Raw genomic sequence first — 13,062 nt, 5'->3', positions numbered from 1 at the left:
CGAACAACAGATGACAGCGTATTGCCATCCTACCAGCAAACACCAGCCATCTCCTCCTCGCCCCGTTCCGTGATCACTTGATCAAATCTCCGTCCCTCTCGCGTATGTGGTACCTAAGAGATCACGTCCAATTTCAGCTTCCCCTTCAAAATTTTCTAGAGCACCTTCAGTGGAGCAGCGTAACCGGAGTGAGACTAGTGGCCAACAGGCTTGGAGCTCACATATTTAGTTTTGTACAGCCCCCAACCCCTTGCAAGGATGCGTTTTGCGTACCTTTTAAATTTGTCCTCCCAATTCTCTTTCGATTTTTCGATTTCTATAGTACGTAATTCTACTACATGAGACATGTACTATCCCTATCTTTCCACAGACAGCCGTCATAAAGAAATTCCTTGGCCATTAAAAACTGGTCTTTGAAAACCAGCCTTAAATTAGTGAACTTCTGATCCACTACCCAGCGTATTAAAACACAAGACCACGGAGAAAATTACGAACCTATATTGTGCACTTAATTTATGGAAATGTTTTATGGTACGGCTTATCCGATTTTTTCGATTAAACGTTCACTCCACCCTCTTTATTACCACGGATAATAGAGGTTCTACTGTAATTAGAAAAGTTTGGATTCCATCAGTCAGCGTTATCAACTATGCCTGGACCACAATGGCCAACAATTTGAACACTTTCAATAAATGGCCGGTTTGTACATTGGTTCACATTATTTTTGATTTTGAAACTTTTCTGTGTCATAATAATTCTTAACGTTATAGTCATTCAAAGAGTGTATACATTTTATTGGGACACTCTGTATTAATTACCAGTACTTAATAAGGTCCTAAAATTCCCCCTTACAACATCGCGACTTCCCCAAAACTAAACCACAGCCCTTCTCCATGTATTTTAGAGGTGGTTACAGTATGTAGAACTTTACGATGCATGCCAGCAACGTAGTAGTGAATATGCTAACAGGCTGGTGATTTTGTCATAAATAATGCAACTGCACTATAACCAGGAACAGCCGCAAATTTTATCATCCTAGAGCCTGTGTCCATTAAGAGCAGCTCGCATATTTCACACGACACCTGTAGAGACCCATGTACTTGACATTAAATATGAATTAAATCCCTTCAACTCTCCAGGCGCTGTGCAAGTATAAGTGCAGATGGAATTTTAGTACAACCGCTTCTAGAATGATAAAATGTTTTCACCTCGTCAGTTACAAACCCTGAATAAGTAGTAATGATTGTGCGGAACTTCAAAATTATGGTTATTAAAAGCAGGATATTTTATAACCTATTTTCACACTTTAACAGCTACAACCATTAAAAAATGTTAATGCTCTCATATGAGCTATTCCATCTCAAATCGAACGAAATATAGAGAAAATTGACCTTACAATTTCTAAATACAATGAAACTTTTTTTGTACGTAGACAACTGTGATACAAGGCTTTGTGCAAAGTTTGAGGCATCAGAACTTCATAGTGTTTAAATTAAAAATATTTAAATTTATCGTATTTTCATAAAATTAGCAACTTTAAACTGTTGTAGCTCCGAAACCCTTTCACCCATTGATCAAAATCGTGGTTTATTTTGATGTTGAGAAATTAAATTTTATATTGACATATAAACAGATTTTCTTACTTTTTATGGAAATGGAGAAATTTAGATATTTCCTCATTAAGACGCCTTTGCCAAGGAAAAAATATTTTTAAAATATGTAGTTAGATTCCGCATTGAAAGTACAAATAAACACATATTTTTTACTGATGGATGCTGATAAGAAAGTATTGAAAATATCAAATAAAGAAAATAAATAGTACGCGCGTGAACTAACCAGCTGACTGTGAGACGGGAGCTAGCCGAGGCAAGCAAGGCCAGGAGACAAACACGTGATGTTTCGTCATAATTCCCTTATGAAACATTGGAATATACGAGAAAATGGAAGTTCATTATTAAGATTAACATTGCTACATTTTTTTTAATTTCAAATATATGAGACAGAAAATCACAAATTACCATAAATCACATCAAAACACACAAATAAAACCACAAACAATATTAAAATGTTAACGCAGTCTCATTCATGTTACAGATTCTGTTTTTTTTTTCTCTCACGCTCATGTTCTTCCTGTGCATCTAGATTCTAGATCATTACTGTCCGCAAACAGTTTGGTAATTCATCCTACTTTCCTCAGAAATAAACTGCATTAAATTCTGCAAGTCCTTTTGCTTTCTTCTTTCAATGGCAATGTTGAATTGTACTTTAGTTGACTGGGGAATGATGCATCTGTATTGGGTTTCTGGAAGTTAATCGACTCGATATTGTGCCTTTAATAGTCTTACTTACATGGATTTCATAGATTTTGTGACATTCTGAATACCGTATCGTATCACTTTACTCAGCTGGTTGAGCGATAGTGTTGCCACCTACCGGGAAATTAAGCTTGGAATGCAAAAACTCTCTTATTCCATGGAGTAAGCGGAGTTCTGACTTCCACGAGTTTTAAAACAGCCCTCAGAATGCAGATGAATGTCGATATTAGTGTATTCTTGCCTTCCACTCATGCGGGACAAACTAAAAAGCATCATCGAGCCTATAACTCAATTTTGTCAAAAATTGGAGTTACTGTGTTTTTTATCTCCCTGGCTCAATATTATTGTATAATAAGGGCTAATATCGGAAAGGTCTAAAATGCTGGTGAGGTTGAGAAATCATACTTAAATAGTCACAAATGTGGTAAAACACAAGTCTGAAAAGGTTTTGTTTTTTTTTTTTTTTTTTTTTTTTTTACATTTAGAGTTTTACATTGCAGTTTTAGAAAGCCGAAAACGTATATGGCGTACAATTTTGCTTTCTCCATATTTAACTATTACATTAATTTATTTATCACATCAATTTCGTACCTTACTTTTCTTGCATGTTGTTTGCCTGGTTTCGGTTCCAGCTGCAATAAACAACGGCATTAATTTTCAAAGTTTCAAATGAAAATGACTGCCGAGTGTCGGATAGTATAATCTTGTATGCGGAAAAACTGCATTCAAGATCGGCTGAAACCATGGGCGCATATGTAAAATATTTCATATTATCAATTTCATTTCTACCTGCACTGTGATGCGTGCAAGAGTCCTCGGTTCATAAACATTAACTATACTACATCGCGCGTTTCCCTGTAAGCAATACTTTCTCCGGGGTCTGCTGATATTATACATTCCCACTACCTACGTCAATACGGTTTTAAATAATAAAACTAGTCGTGCATTAATGGAAACAAGGTGTTCACGTGCTCTTATTGACGCACCGCCACTGGTGGCATCCTTTTTTGTGAATATTACAGTGCATTGCATTGTAATGTTCTGTTTGTCGGCCATTTTGTAAGACCATAAAGTAAAGAAATGAGACAATATGGAATAAAATATATCTATAACGTCTTGGACATTATAAAGACGCCATAGTTAGTTGACAGATAGATAAGTGCATTTATTGATGCATAATAAATTATACAAACTCATGTACACAAGATCCTTCGCACGAGCTCATACGGCCATTCGTGCTGTAACTATGCACAGTTTGAATCTTCAAAACGAAAATAATACCTACTAATAATAAAATAGTGAAACAACAGTTATTATTATTACTACCGTTATCATTGATTACCACTATTATAACTAATCTAACTTTATACCAAATTTCACAAAAATAATGCAAATAAAATAGAAGGGAGATATGAAAAACAGACACGCACAGTGTCACACACACACACACACACACACACACATACAGTATAAACAATTCAATTTCTTGTTGAAGCTGCACCAAATAATCCAAATAATAAATATAAAGGTAATACAGTATATAAATAAAAACATACACACGCAATAAAATACAAAAGACACAGTAAAAAAAAAACATTATCCCCTAATTATATCATTCGCTCAATGTTAATATTACTCATTGCAACACTAAAAAAATCTTTCCCTTATCCATCGGCTCCCTCCCCCTCGGCCAATTCCACCCTCAACTGTCGAACTTTTGCCAAAAATTTTCCCACACTGTCATAGGATTTAACGTTATTTAATACAGCGTATGTCGCCAAGTGCCCCCTGCTAGATGTAATGAAGGACTCTGGCAGGAATCGTTTCCTCAGAGCTTCTGTGGCTTCACACTCCGACAAAATGTGGTGTGATGTCTCGCCTCTACTGCAAAGAGGACATATTCTCGCCCCCTCTTCGTTGACGATTTTAAGTGCCCTCCAGGCTCCTAGACGGAACCAGATTAAACCCAGTCTACCATCTTACAATACCGGAGTAGTATCACAGTCTACTATATACAGTCGCGAAGCTTGAGGTGATTTTTTGCAAATCTCGTGATAAAGCACTCCAAGCGGTTAGCAACTAGAAACAATAGACTGTCCACGGTCGACTTTGGACTGAATCGTATTTCCATCGAGTGCTAGCTCGTTGCGTATTTCACATTGATGCTTGTGAAATGTTCGTTATTGGTTGTAATGAAAATGTTAATGGGTAAAATACAATAATTGGAATAATAATATTTTACTAGAGACGTAGAAAAGTTAAGTTCGTTTTAATGAAATTTATTGATCACGTTTTATTTTCAATTCTGGTGGGATTATTATTGCTTAGGCCTAATTTTTTTTCAAAGAATATGTTTTTAATTATAGTTGTTAATTTTGTTGTTATTTACATCTGTTACTTTACTAGAGACGTAGAAAAAGTCTGTTACAATAAAATTTATTAATTACGTTTCATTTCCAATTCTGGTGTGATTATTATTGCTTAACCTCATCCCACTTTAACTACGTAAGCCTACACTACAAGTACCGGTACACGTAAGTTAATCCATTAATTCATATTTCCATTATTATTGTTTATTTTATTTTATTCGGTTATTTTACGACGCTGAATCAACATCTAGGTTATTTAGCGTCTGAATGATATGAAGGTGATAATGCCGGAGAAATGAGTCCGGGATCCAGCACCGAAAGTTACCCAGCATTTGCTCGTATTGGGTTGAGGGAAAACCCCGGAAAAAACCTCAACCAGGTAACTTGCCCCGACCGGGATTCGAACCCGGGCCACCTGGTTTCGCAGCCAGACGCGCTGACCGTTACTCCACAGGTGTGGACTTATTATTGTTGTAAAGGGAAATGCAAATTAATATTTATTGGTTTCATAGTTAATTATCGCTATAATCTTGAATGAGTGAAGCGATTATAGTAAATTTCAGTTCGTTTTGCACAAACAAAAATAATATTAACCTATTTCTTGCAGGTATCTTCGAGTTTATGGTGGAATTTAATATACTTCATTAAAATAATAAATTAACTTTATGCATTTAATATTTCAATAATGGAAGGAAGGTGTTAATTTTTCCAAAAGAACACAACGAAAGTGTAACATATTTTGTCGGCTGCTAGGAGAGAGATCTGCGATGATGAGGCGATAGTAGCGATCCTAGTGGTGGACAACTATCCATGTTTGCATTTTTACTACATATTGAGCTTCGCGACTGTATATAGTAGACTGTGGTAGTATGGCGAAATATGACTAAGCCACACGATAGGTCCTCTTTAAAGGCGAGCCAATAGCCACATGTGAAGTAATGAAGAGAAAGTCGCGGTTTTAATTTAATTCTGAATGAGGAATTTAAGAACCGCTCCGCCGTAAAATTAGAGGAGTCTTTACTTCCCTCTGATACTCATCGTGGAGGAAAAGAAACGATATTTTAACTTCGGGGAACCATTCCAGTATGACGTCAGAGCAGCTATACTCCTGGGAGCCACAAGACTCCCGCTTTTCAAGAAGCACCATTACCTTGCCTGTATTAAGCGAGATACCTCATACTTCACGTTACGATCTATATCTGCTGGACAATTTAATGGAAATATTATCGATGTTTAAGGGTGTGGTTTATGTGTTGCGATGTGATGTGCCTGCGTTAGTTCGGTGCTGATCGATATTGACTCGGCTATCAAAGTTCAGCGTAGTTATTAGTCTAAAAACGTGGTCTGGTAATTGGAATAAAACACGTTTTTAACATTCCATTTTTGAAAATTATTTTTGCATGATAGTGTGTTTTCTGGTCGTTACAGCAAACGGCCGCCACGATTGAAAGTTTATTTTACTGAATTCAGAGTTGCCAATCTAGATAAGCATGTTGAAATATTACAAATAACTACTCTAGAGTTGTAATGAAAATCACTGCATTCTATGTATGCTACAATCCTATAATGCATGTAAAATTCATAGGCAAAGGGCAAGGTCAAAATATACATTAAACGAAACAAATCACTGCATTTGAAATGTACTATGCGCATGTCACCAATCTCGTGCGCAATCTCTACCAGCTTCACAGAGAGAAACAATATATTTAGATAGATTGTCGTTGGCGCAAGTCTATTCCTCTAATATACAGGGTGATTCACGAGGATTTACTGTCATTTACGGAGCTCATTTTCGAAGACATTCTGAGCGAAATATGTCTTATAAACATTTGTCCTAATCTCAATATTTTCAGAGCTACACTAATTTGAAGTTGTTTATAAAATACCATTATTCTTGAGTTTTAAGGGTAAAATAATATTACAGATGAAGAATGAACTATTACTAGCTACTATTCTGAAGCTAAAAATGTGTTGAGAATTCCATAATAAGTTACTTCGTACAATTTTTATCTGATTTTTAACTAAAAAATTACATTCTTTTACACATTTATCACAACATTATTACAAATCACGCCGTTCTTGTAAATTTTTCAAGATTGTACATTAGGCTGCATAATTAAACTGTAAAGAATTAAGTTCCTGAAGTCGTATGATTTGTAACAATTTTTTGTGATAAGCAAAGGATGGATCAGAGTGACTGTTCTTACAAGTTTACTAACCATTTACTGTAGTCTGTTTATGTGTAAGGCAGAGACGGTGACTCCAGAAGTACACAACGGGCGCGTACCTGCAATGTCTGTACAGTTGTTTCAAAAGAATGCGTACACTGTGCTGTACTTGATGGCTGTGAATTTGTACTCCGTTATAAAACACTACATTGTATTTACGTGTAAAGTGAATACTACGTAGCCTGTGTATTGCAGTGGACAATAATGTACATGCAGAGATTGTCGAAAGTGAACGTTCTGCGTCTCTCCCTTAAACAAAAATCATATCGTGAGAAACTCCTTTCGACATCGCAAGACGTAATAGGTGCATACGAGTAATATACTATATCAGGAATATCAATATCAATGTCTGATATATTTCTTTCACTGTTTGATTTGGAGGGCTCTGTTTGTTTAACAGCAACACATCTCGCACACCACACATGATTTCTTGCTAACACATTTTGAAGAGTCTCGTTCACTTTTTTCGTAACTTCTTCGGATTCTCTTGTATGTATTCCCTGTGATGTCTGCTGTTGCAGTGCCTTTCTAATTGCCATTTTTTCGTAGCTCTTAACATCACTTTACATATATTACACGTAATTATTTCTCCTTCATTTCTGAAGATATTACCTCCGAACTGGTGTACAAGCGTTCGCTTTGTACACGTTTTTCCTTAGGCATTGTGACAGTTTATAAATAACAACACAAATAGCACAAGCGTGTTCCTAACTGTTTTGTTTAACTGTAGGCCCGCTCCTATACGTAGTTCATAGGTTACCTCGTATTCCCAAATAATAACTTCGCATTTGTTTTCACTAGAAGTAGCATACGCCACCTGTTTGCGAAGCTGAACGTAATGTTCCTACTACGTGCTGTATAATTCTTTACCCAGGATAAGTGCATTTATTGATGCATAATAAATTATACAAATTCATGTACACAAGATCCTTCGCACGAGCTCATACGGCCATTCGTGCTGTAACTATGCACAGTTTGAATCTTCAAAACGAAAATAATGCCTACTAATAATAATAAAATAGTGAAACAACAGTTATTATTATTACTACCGTTATCATTGATTACCACTATTATAACTAATCTAACTTTATACCAAATTTCACAAAAATAATACAAATAAAATAAAAGGGAGATATGAAAAACACACACGCACAGTGACACACACACACACACACACACACACACACACACATATATATACAGTATAAACAATTCAATTTCTTGTTGAAGCTGCACCAAATAATCCAAATAATAAATATAAAGGTAATACAGTATACAAATAAAAACATACACACGCAATAAAATACAAAAGACACAGTAAAAAAAAAAAACCTTATCCCCTAATTATATCATTCGCTCAATGTTAATATTACTCATTGCAACACTAATAAATCTTTCCCTTATCCATCGGCTCCCTCCCCCTCGGCCAATTCCACCCTCAACTGTCGAACTTTTGCCATAAATTTTCCCACACTGTCACAGGATTTAACGTTATTTAATACAGCGTATGTCGCCAAGTGCCTCCTGCTAGATGTAATGAAGGACTCTGGCAGGAATCGTTTCCTCAGAGCTTCTGTGGCTTCACACTCCGACAAAATGTGGTGTGATGTCTCGCCTCTACCGCAAAGAGGACATATTCTCGCCCCCTCTTCGTTGACGATTTTAAGTGCCCTCCAGGCTCCTAGACGAAACCAGATTAAACCCAGTCTACCATCTTTGCTACCTCCATAGAGATATAGTTCGGCCCCCCAATTTATTTTGATCATCGATTGGATCTCCAGAGCAACCTTATCCCTACATTCCCCTTCTGTTATTTGCCTGTCTATATCCTTCAGGCGTTTCTTGACTTTCCGCCAGACATTTCGCTTGTCCCTGCAATCTTCCGCGATTATAAATCCCATGCCTATTTCCTCCAACCCTCTGCGTAATCCACCGTCTGTACCTAGGGAACACGTGCCGAGACATTCTGCTCTCTGCATCAGTAACATCAAGTCACGGAACCTGGTCACTCTGATCCGCCCTCTGGTGATAAGTATGTAAAAATGATGTAATTTTTAGTTAAAAATTGAAAAACAAAATCTATACAAAGCAATTAACAACACATTTTTAGCTTCAGAACGCTAACCAATTAAAGAAATGGTACTTCTGAATAGTTTATTACCTATTAGTAATATTTTTTTAACGTTAAAACTAAAGAGGAAAGCTGTTTTATTAACAACTTCAAATTAGTGTAACTGTGAAAATATTAAGATTGGGACAAATGTTTATATGACATTTTTTACTCAGAATGTCTTCGAAAATAAGCTCCGTAAGTGACTGTAAATCCTCGTGAATCATCCTGTATATCCGTATTCATAAACTACAAAAACAACAAATCTGTCGCAAGTGCATTGTACTCCACCTGAAAGAGCTTGAGATTCCGACTCCTGGGGTTTATCAGGCAAGTCGTCCGCGATGGACAAAGCTAGACTTAAGGGAACACTGTGGATTCTCCTAAGTTCGACAAAACAGAACTGGAAGTTCAGTCCAATAAGGGTAGTGGGTGCGGCAGGTGAAATGAAGACAAATTCTTATTGGTTATCCATCAGAGTGATTTATATAGAACTGACACATTTCTTTCTTTCTTTATTTCAAAACGAATAATGCTAGCCATAATTTGTTATACCGTAATTTCCCATAACTATGGTCCAGGCACCCAACTATGGTCCAAAACGCATTATGTACTACTTAGTCCCCCAAGAGTTCGGTGTTTACCATTTAAGGCGCCACTGTGATGGAATTATGTTCCCCATAGATGCGTCTATCTACCATTACACGTGGACATGATATGGATGCTTAACAAGGTCAGTGTGCATCGTTCTATTGAATGTGTGAAGACACGAAATCATTCAGTTTGTGATTGTCTGTTTTATTAAGCTCTCCTCTGTAGAACTGGTACGTTATAAATATATGATTTTTTGTACAATTAAACCTGGCTATATAGTGTTTACTTTCACGTAATAATTACACTGGCAGAGGTTAAAGACTCTGCGTGAAAAATGTTTAACCTCAAGGCTAGAAGTCAGTCCTCCACTATGTACCACAATTTTTCGTGGACCATAGTTGTATTTCATTTTTAAATATTTGTTTTAATGAAATGTGAACAATTTGATTGTTTACTTCTGCAAATACGGTATCTCAGTATATTCTAAAACACCATTTAACATTATAGTCCAGTAAAAAAAGAAACAGGCTGTTCCAGCATCAATGGTACTAGCACGGATAATGGTCCGGTAAAACGAAAACTTCAGGGTAGAAGGATCACAACCGTCCCTGTAAGTGACTATGAGAGCGATGAAATTGAATTGGATACAGAGTATGATGTTTCCGGTGTACTCTCCATATTTACAGGCAGTGAGTCAGATGTGGAAAAGAAGACGAAATCTGTTAAAATAATGCTAAAGGCACATAGTTATATGGTAGTTACTTATGAGGAGGAATTGTGGCCATGGAAAGTTTTGGAAGTGAAGAACAATGGAGCTGTTGTTTCATGTATAGTAAGAAGCGGCAATTACTGAGGGGAGGCAATATCCGCTATTAGTAACATCTGGGTGGCCACAAAATCAGTTGAACTTTTGGAAGAAAATTGAAACAATTTGTAAGTTTTTACACCTTTTAATTATATCCATTGTTTGGCGTTGAAAATAATAGCGCAAGTGATAATGAAAAAAGAGTTTTTTTCTGGGAAGCAATGTTTTCTTCATTTCATAATGGGTTTTCTGATTCTCACCTCATAAAAAAAAATTGATAAACTTTAGGTGGCCCGGTATTTTTGCCGGTGAGTGTAGTTGTTCATTATTGCAGGAAAATGACTTTCAGATTTCACTTGTTTATTGTGTGTTTATGCAATGTGTACTAATAAAAAGAATCCATGTACTTTTCATTTATTTTTAATATTTCTGTGCTAGATTATGTTTCTACCCTTAAATTAGAAACTCAATGTATTGATTTACGAATAATTACAGCTCCAGCTATAGTCCATTCATGCTTTCAAGCATGAATATATGAGTGGACCATAGTTGGGCAACTCAGAATACAACTATGTACCAATGCTTATTATTTTTTCAACACTTGTAATTAAATAATTTCAAACACATATGTCAATTTTTATTTAATATAAACTTACAAGAGTCCGAAGCCAAAATTTCACTTAATCTGGATGAATAGTACTGAATATACAAAGAAAAATGTGACAAATGTGGACCATAGTTAGGGGAAACTACGGTACTTCAAATGTAGAGTATCTTTGGGAGATTACTAACCTCTATAGCAAATGTTGAAAATTCTTTATTTATTCGGCTGGAAATTCACTTAATGACCAGTTTTCAACATCAAATAAAGCAGGAGTTTTGATTCCCTATCACGAGATGCGCAGATGTTTATTCTTTATTCTCAATATTTATTGTCATCATTATTATTATTTTAGAGATCCAGTCGTTTCCAATTTGTTTACCAGTCCCAGTATTGTGTTTCTTTGGAGGGGGGGGATTACGAACACCAAATTCTCTCTGGCTTGCCTTTGAGTAGCTGTAATTGAATTCGTAATCCAGTATTGCTTCACAAGGAAGAGCCGTTGATTTAATGTGTACTGCATTTTCAGTGACTAAAACAAAATGTCGAAAACAGATGCCAACAATAAGGAATAAAGAATAAACATCTGCGCATCTCGTGACAGGGAATCAAAACTCCTGCTTAATTTGACGATAAAAACTGGCCATTAAGTGAATTTCAGCCGAATAAATGAAGAATTTTCAACATTTGCTATAGAGGTTAGTAATCTCCCAAAGATACTCTACATTTGAGGTATAACAAACTGTGGCTAGCATCAATCGTTTTGAAATAAAGAAAGAAAGAAATGTGTCAGTTCTATATAAATCACTAAGAATGTCGAACTTAAGAGATTCCACTGTACGTACAAGTCGATACCTGGTTAGTTACCGAGCTGGTCGCTCGTAACCTAGTTGGTTGTTGGGCAGATATTCGAAGTGTACAAGACGGAGCCTGGCTGGTTACCGTGTTGGTAGCTCGTAAGCTAGTTGGTGGCTGGGCAGAAGATCGAGCTGATCAGAACGAAGCTTGTTTGCGCCTGCCAGTCAGTGTAGCTGAACTTTCTCTGCTATTACAAAATTGTCTTTAAAAAACAGTAACAATTTATAAAAGTGCCAAGATGGATAGTATTGGTCTTCAGGTTCTCGTAAACGTAGCTTAGATATTTTGGCATTTTCAGTACGAAAATAACCATGTAAACAATTCCACTTTTCTGGAAAGCGTCATAATAAAACCCTTTCATTAAATCCCACTGATACACAAAGAGCATTGATAAAATAATATGTATTAATTGCCAAAATGTCAGTACCAGTAAGTAGGCCTATATTGTTCCTAAAATCGTCACTTTCTGTAAAATATCAATTATTCATTTACAAAGTTAGTTATTATTGGTGTTCATTTCACACCATCTCATTCTACTGCCGAAATCAAGAAAGCATGGGGCTCTATCTCCATGCACCCCCAAGTGCCCTTATGACATGTGAAGGAGCTACCTTTACCTTTATTAGTATCATTTCAACTCCTACTTCATCTCACAATTTCATAATAAGGTGTGGGCTTTGCTGGTCGGATTGAGCCTCATTTCAAAATGTATAAACATTGATTATCCTACCGAAAAATTGTTTTTAGAATTTAAAGTCTTGAAAATACATCAGATTTATATCCATGCATTATTAAATCTATACTAATAATAAATCTGTAGCCAAAATTTTTCTGGTAATTTTCGATTTTCCAAAAATAATTTGTAATAACATGTATAATTAACCATCCTGAAACCGAAAATCGCTTTTTTGAAATTTTTGTCTGTCTGTCTGTCTATCTATCTGTCTGTCTGGATGTTTGTTACCTTTTTACGCAATAATGGTTGAACGGATTTCGATGAAAATTGGAATATAAATTAGGTCCGTCATAACTTAGATTTTAGGCTGTATGGCATTCAAAATACATTATTTAAAAGGGGGGTTATAAGGAGGTCTGAATTAAATAAATCGAAATATCTCGCTTATTATTGATTTTTGTGAAAAATGTTACATACCGAAAGTTTCTTTAAAAATGATTTCCGAT

This window comes from Periplaneta americana, chromosome 7 (genome assembly GCF_040183065.1).
Source record: "Periplaneta americana isolate PAMFEO1 chromosome 7, P.americana_PAMFEO1_priV1, whole genome shotgun sequence".
NCBI lineage: Eukaryota > Metazoa > Arthropoda > Insecta > Blattodea > Blattidae > Periplaneta > Periplaneta americana.
This window is presented reverse-complemented; position numbering follows the sequence as displayed.